This window comes from Lycium ferocissimum, chromosome 7 (genome assembly GCF_029784015.1).
Source record: "Lycium ferocissimum isolate CSIRO_LF1 chromosome 7, AGI_CSIRO_Lferr_CH_V1, whole genome shotgun sequence".
NCBI lineage: Eukaryota > Viridiplantae > Streptophyta > Magnoliopsida > Solanales > Solanaceae > Lycium > Lycium ferocissimum.
In genome coordinates this window covers 57,789,836-57,795,970 of record NC_081348.1, presented here as the reverse complement: position 1 = coordinate 57,795,970, position 6,135 = coordinate 57,789,836, and the positions used below count along the sequence as shown (strand labels likewise).

The 6,135-nt window shown below is 37.9% G+C and overlaps 1 non-coding gene across 1 annotated transcript; it reads left to right on the top strand.

Moving 5' to 3' along the window:
• The first annotated feature begins 1,720 nt into the window (after positions 1-1,720).
• TRNAS-GCU (transfer RNA serine (anticodon GCU)) lies at positions 1,721-1,802 on the top strand. The gene has a single exon. It is a non-coding gene; the product is annotated as a tRNA-Ser (tRNA).
• The last annotated feature ends 4,333 nt before the right edge of the window (positions 1,803-6,135 follow it).

The following is a 6,135-nucleotide window of genomic DNA, read 5'->3' as shown; positions in this document are numbered from 1 at the left end:
CATTTATTAATGGCAAAAAATAGCTCAACTTCCTCTTGTTGGTTAGGTTTGACGGTTTTAATTAAAAAAATCTGGCAAACTATAGTCAAATCTGCAAAGCACAGTTCTTCATCAGCATCTTTCAAATATTTCACTAATTTTTCACACGCTCTCCTCCATCGTCCACCATTACATTAAGATATCATCGTAACACCGCCATCTTCTACCACTTCTTCCACCGGCCACTCACCACAACACAAAGTCATCTTATGCATTTCTTTTTTTGCTTCTCCCACTTTCCCATGACTAGACCTCCACCATTTCTTCTTTCTATCTAAACATTATCGTTGTTTTTAAACCATAGTTGCATCATTTCACCAGAAAGACTTCCAAAATTTCATTATCTTCTTCCAAAAAATAAGAATTTATTTTTAATACTCATATTGGAGAAGTTTTTTTTATCACTGCACGAGCCTCTCGTCAGAGGTTTAATATGAAATTCAGGTCTGTTTTTTCGAGTTTCCATAGATTGGTGTTTGTCGTTCAGTTGTGGGTTTTGGAAGCCCATGTATTTATGTGTATTTTTGTGAAAATCAGTGTGAGATATATGCTATCATACACGATATATACATGTAATATACATTAGAGTAAAAAAAAAAAGAAAAACATTATTCCTTATGGTTCTATGCCTCCAAAGAGCTTGTGTGTTACATCTTGATTGGCTAGTAAAACTTTCTTTTGCAATTTTCCAAAAAGAAAAATCTCTCAACAATCCAATGATCTTGTCTAGTCCGTTAAGGGTATTTAAATAGTAACAAGAATTGGCAGAAACAAACACGCATCTACCACACTAATACAACATTCTCTCGTATATACATTGATCTACCTTGCTTCCATCATCATTAAATATATAATAATTATAAATTTTTTGTGATTCACAATTAGGAAAAAAATAATTTACCAACAAGAAGTAGTTTTATGGGACACTACAGTTGTACTATTTACAAAATTAATGATATAAAGATTCGTATGTATAAGAAAAAGTATTAAACGAATTGAAAATGGAAACGCAAATCAATTTGATACAAGGTATTTTTTCTACTAATAGTACTTAGTTGATTAAACATATGAGAGAAACATGAATATTGACAGGAAGCTAATGTGCACAGATCACAAGGAAAGGGTGTTATGTATACTTTTACTGGAAAAAAGGAACTCATACATAGTTGGTAGGTTTGCGTGTAATCTAAGAAATATGATATCATCTTTTACAATAGCATTGGTGAAATGAAGTACTCTATCCATTTTAATTTATTAAGTAATTTTATTGGATACAAAGTTTAAAATAAAATAAAATTCGTAATACTTATGGTCTTAAATATGTAATAACATTTATGTGACTATTATATTTTTTAAACTTGTGTTCTAAACATGTCATAACATTTGTATAACGAGAAAAAACTTGTTATTAAGGGTTAAATGAGGAGCTCAAGTTAAATTGTTTTCAAATCTAGAAAAGTGTCATCCTTTTTAGAAGGACAAATAAAAAAAATAACATCATTCCTTTTTGAATGGAGGGAGTAACATTTTAAGAAGAATTACATTATCTAACGGTTAAACGAAATTTGTCATACAACACTGACAAATGTAGTATTGTTTTTGTATAGCCCTCAATGTGGCTAATATGGAGATAAGGTCATATATAATTCATATAATTAAATCTGGGTGCTGCAACCACCATGTTTCTTTGGCCGAGTGGTTAAGGCGCTTCCCTGCTAAGTAAGTGGGGTTTGCCCGCGTGAGTTCGAATCTCACGGGTGACGATAAAATCTTTTGAGCTATTTTATTCGACTTTTACCAATGTTTTATAAGGGAAAGCGAACCAACAACACAGTATTTTTTTTAACCCCTCCCCTAGGAACCCTTTTTATTCGAACCCACAACCTTCAGGTTGGAGGTTGTTTTCCGGTGAAAACGGATAATAAGTTAGAGATTTGTATTTTAAGGGTTTAAAGACAAGTAGGTCGTATCCAATCCCGGAAACTCTTTGATAAGTCCAAGTGCATTTGTGTTTTGATGATTGTCAAACTATTTCACAACCAGATAGAGACCTGGTCTGTAACATGCTCTCTGTGCACCTTGCACCGTCGCAGAGAGAAGAGTCAGAAACCGAGCCACTTCGCGCACACAAGCATGTCCGTGAGTTGGCCCATGCTTTAGGTCAAAGTGAATGAGTGGTCTCTATCCATCCCACATGCTCCCACTATATATACAACATGATGGCAACATATTGAGTAGACTTGAAAAACCTAATCCATATCGTGCAGAATCTGCCGACACAAGTTTCTCAAGTGCTCTTAATAACAAAGCCATCTACAAGCTGAAGAACTTGATCCAAACACAAGATATTGTCTATGTTCTTTAGGTTGTTGTACGTGCGTGTTTACTTGTGCTTAAACCGTAAACCTACTCTTCCCAAAAAGAAAGTTGTTTGTAGGTGTTCTAAATTCTCAAGGTTGCTTCCACAAGTTTTTGAGTGGTACGCTAGGCTAGAGTTAGCTTAGTTTTATTAGTGTGTGGCTAGAGTTAGTCACAGTAAAATCTCGAAGGGTGCCTTTGAGTGTTACACTAGGCTAGAGTTAGTCTAGGTGTATTAGTTTGCTTGGCTAGGGGTAGTCAAGTGTGAAGATTACAAAATAGCTATTGTAAGGGTGAGGGGTTATGGGAGTTAATTCCTAACTTACAATCGGTTGTAATCTGAAGTTGCTCGTGTAGTGGAGTTGAAATCCTACTGGGGTAGGTCGTGGTTTTTAATCTCTTGAGCAAGGAGTTTTTCACGGTAAAATCTTGCCTTCTATACTTACTGCATTGCATAAGGGAACTGGTACTCAACCAGGTTCTTCATATTGTGTTTGGTGGACGCATAGCCTACATCAATTGGTATTAGAGCAGGTGCTTTCTAAAAGGTTAACACCTAGAAAGAATCTGTAAAATGGTAGCCCTACCAAACATGGAAGAAGGACAGTATTTCACTAGGCCACCCAGATTTAATGGAAAATATTATGGGTAGTGGAAGACAAGAATGCACGACTTCATCATGGCCGAAGATTCAGAGCTTTGGGATATCATCTATGATGGTCCTTATATCCCAGTTCACATAAGTGAAAACGGTAAAAGACCAACAGTGAAGCTGATAGGAAGAAAGTGGAGAAGAACTATAAAGCCAAGAAGATTCTTATGTGTGGAATAGGACCGGATAAGTACAATGGAGTCTTAGCTTGTTTATCAGCAAAAGGGATCTGGGAAGCTCTCCAAATTGCTCATGAAGGAACAACTCAGGTAAACAACTCCAAGATCGACATGCTCACCACTGAGTATAAGATGTTCAAGATGAAAGAGAGTGAATCCATTCATGAGATGCACACCAAATTCACCTCCATAGTCAATGAGCTCCACTCTCTCGGAGACGTCATCACAACTACCAAGCTAGTAAGGAAGATGCTTGGTGTATTACCTGACTCCTGGGATAGCAAGGTAAATGCTATCTCTGAAGCTAAAGATCTAGATATGTTGACTATCGATGAGCTTATTGGAAACCCCAAGACGTATGAGATGAAGATAACCATGAAGAAGGTAGAAAATAATGAGGTGAAGAAGGCGAAGAGCCTGGTTCTCAAAGTTGCAAAGGGAGAGTCCAGTGATGATGACTTCTAAATGGTTATCTCACACAGAGGTTTCACAAGATGATAAAGAAAAATGGCATGTTCCCCAAAATAGGAAACCCCAGCAGAAACGACTACTCCTGTCACAAGTGTGGGAAACCTGGTCATTTCATGAAGGATTGTCCTCAAAACAGGCAGGACAATTATGACAGAACTGCCAAGAGGAACCAGGTCCCCGACAGGAGTTTCAGAAGGAAAGAGGCCGCTGATAAGATTGTGAAGCAAGCAATTGCAGCCTGGGGAGACTCCTCAAGTGAGTCTGAGAATGAAATTGACAAAGGGGACTTGTCCATGATGACAATTAACGATGGAGCAACTGAGCATAAGTCAGACCTTGCACTCAAGGCTGAATCTGACACGGGTGATGTTGATGATGAGAACAAAGAGGTAAATTTCTTTGATGTAAAGAAAAACCTGAGAGATTACTCTAAGAAAAAACTCATATCACTGTCAAGTGTGTTACTTGATGCTTATTATGCTCTGGTTACTGAGAGAAAGAAGCAGAATCTTGCTCTTGATGAAATAGAACTGGATAAGGAGGATCTGTACGCGATAACAAAAGAAATGGAGACACTAGTGTCTGAGACAAACCAACAAAATATCTTGTTAGAATGTCAAGTGAGAAAAGAGATGGAAACCTCATCCAAAAGAAGAGGAGTAGCAAGTGAGATTTCCTTAGAGCTTGAAGCTGAACTAAAGAAAGTAAAGTCAAGTCTCACTGCTGAAATTGATAAGAACGAACTGCTAAGAAAAGATCTGGGAAGGGCTAAGTTCGACCTTGATAAACCTCTCAAGTGGACCTGGTTTTTCTGACGCAATCTCCTCCAGAAATGAGAAAAATGGAAATAGCGGAAGAGGACTTGTCTTTGAGAAGGAAAAGACGCCTTATGATCCCACAACAAACATGTTCCCATAACTAAAGAGCAGTCATTTCCTACTTGCGGCAAATAAGTCGTCACCAAGAGTTCTACAAGATAAAGGCTGACGTTGTTCAAAAGAATAAAAGTGTTGTCAAGAAGGGTACCAGAGTGAAAGGAGAAGGTCCTCAAAAGAAAGGACATTTGAAGAAGAGAAGGAATGTGCTGCCCATATGGGCTAAAAGGAGTCTGATTCACCCCTTCTATAACTATAAAGGACCCAAGCTGGTTTGGGTTCCCAAATCCAATCACTTGAATCGCTTAACAGGGTGGGAGAAAAAAGGAGTAGTCAGTATAAACTCATGAAATGTGACAGCTCCAAGGTGCAACTATGGTTAAGAAGTCTCCCCTCAAGGCCCTTATAGCAGGATGTGCGTGGTGTGATAATAAAAGAAAGAATCTCTGATGAACAATGCTGCAGAAAGGCATCACTCAAAATGGCTACAATAAGTGAAAAGGTACACTGCTGACAAGTGTTTTGGCTATATCTAACTAACTTCTGTACCATTATAGGTATACATCTATGGAAGGATCAAGAGAATTCAAGCATAAGCAATTCTACACAGTTCAGAGTGATAGCTTGATACTTCAAAAATTCTAATCAGAGACCAGGTCTCTGTCTCTCAGGTCAGTAATTCTTTCAATACTCATAAATGTATTTGAACTACAAAAATTTCCAGCTATGTCACGTGTCTTTTCCTCTTACAAGAAATTTCAAAAGAGTATCTGTGCCAAATCGTCACTTCGTTCTTGAACAAATTAGTTGTTCCTTCTTACACCTATCCTAAAGTGCCACCTCTGCCTCTTTGAAAGACATTTCCCCTCATCCTTCTCTCTCTTCACTTTCCCAAATCTTTGAACTTCAGGACTTCATTTGTACATCTCTCTCTTACAATACTCGCCTAAACTTTTCACCGTTCTATCCTGTCACCAAGTGCTTATCAAACATCACCAATCCTCGTCAAGCCTGAGAAAATGGAGTCCAAATCATCACCCTCAAGGTACTCAACTTCCTCTGATCATGGCATATATGAAGCAACTTCAGCCTTCCCTATAGTCGTCCCTTAAAAAACTATCAAGCGTAGAATGGCTAGGAAATTTGCATCCCTGTCGACTATCTTTGGTCAAAAGAAAACATATGATCATACGGGTGGAAAAAATGAAAAATCAGTGAAAACTAAAGGGGGAAAGTATGATGCAAGAAAGCAATGGGCTGAGAAAAGGAAATTGAGATCACTCGGTAGTGATTTAATTGGATCTGATGACACAAGCTCTTACTGTATCGCAGAAATGCTAAGTGTTGAGGACTCTGAAGATGAAAAGGAGACACCTTTGATACGAAAAAATTCAAAGAAAGAAATGGTGAGTGGAAATAAGCATTTGCTTGATCCAAAGTTGGAAGGTGATCTGAGTGAAAATGTGGCTCTTCAAAGCCAAGACGTGAAGAGATGAGAAGAACCGGGTGCCCTATCGTTACTTAAGAAAATAAAGATGAGTACAAGGGAGAGACTAGGTTC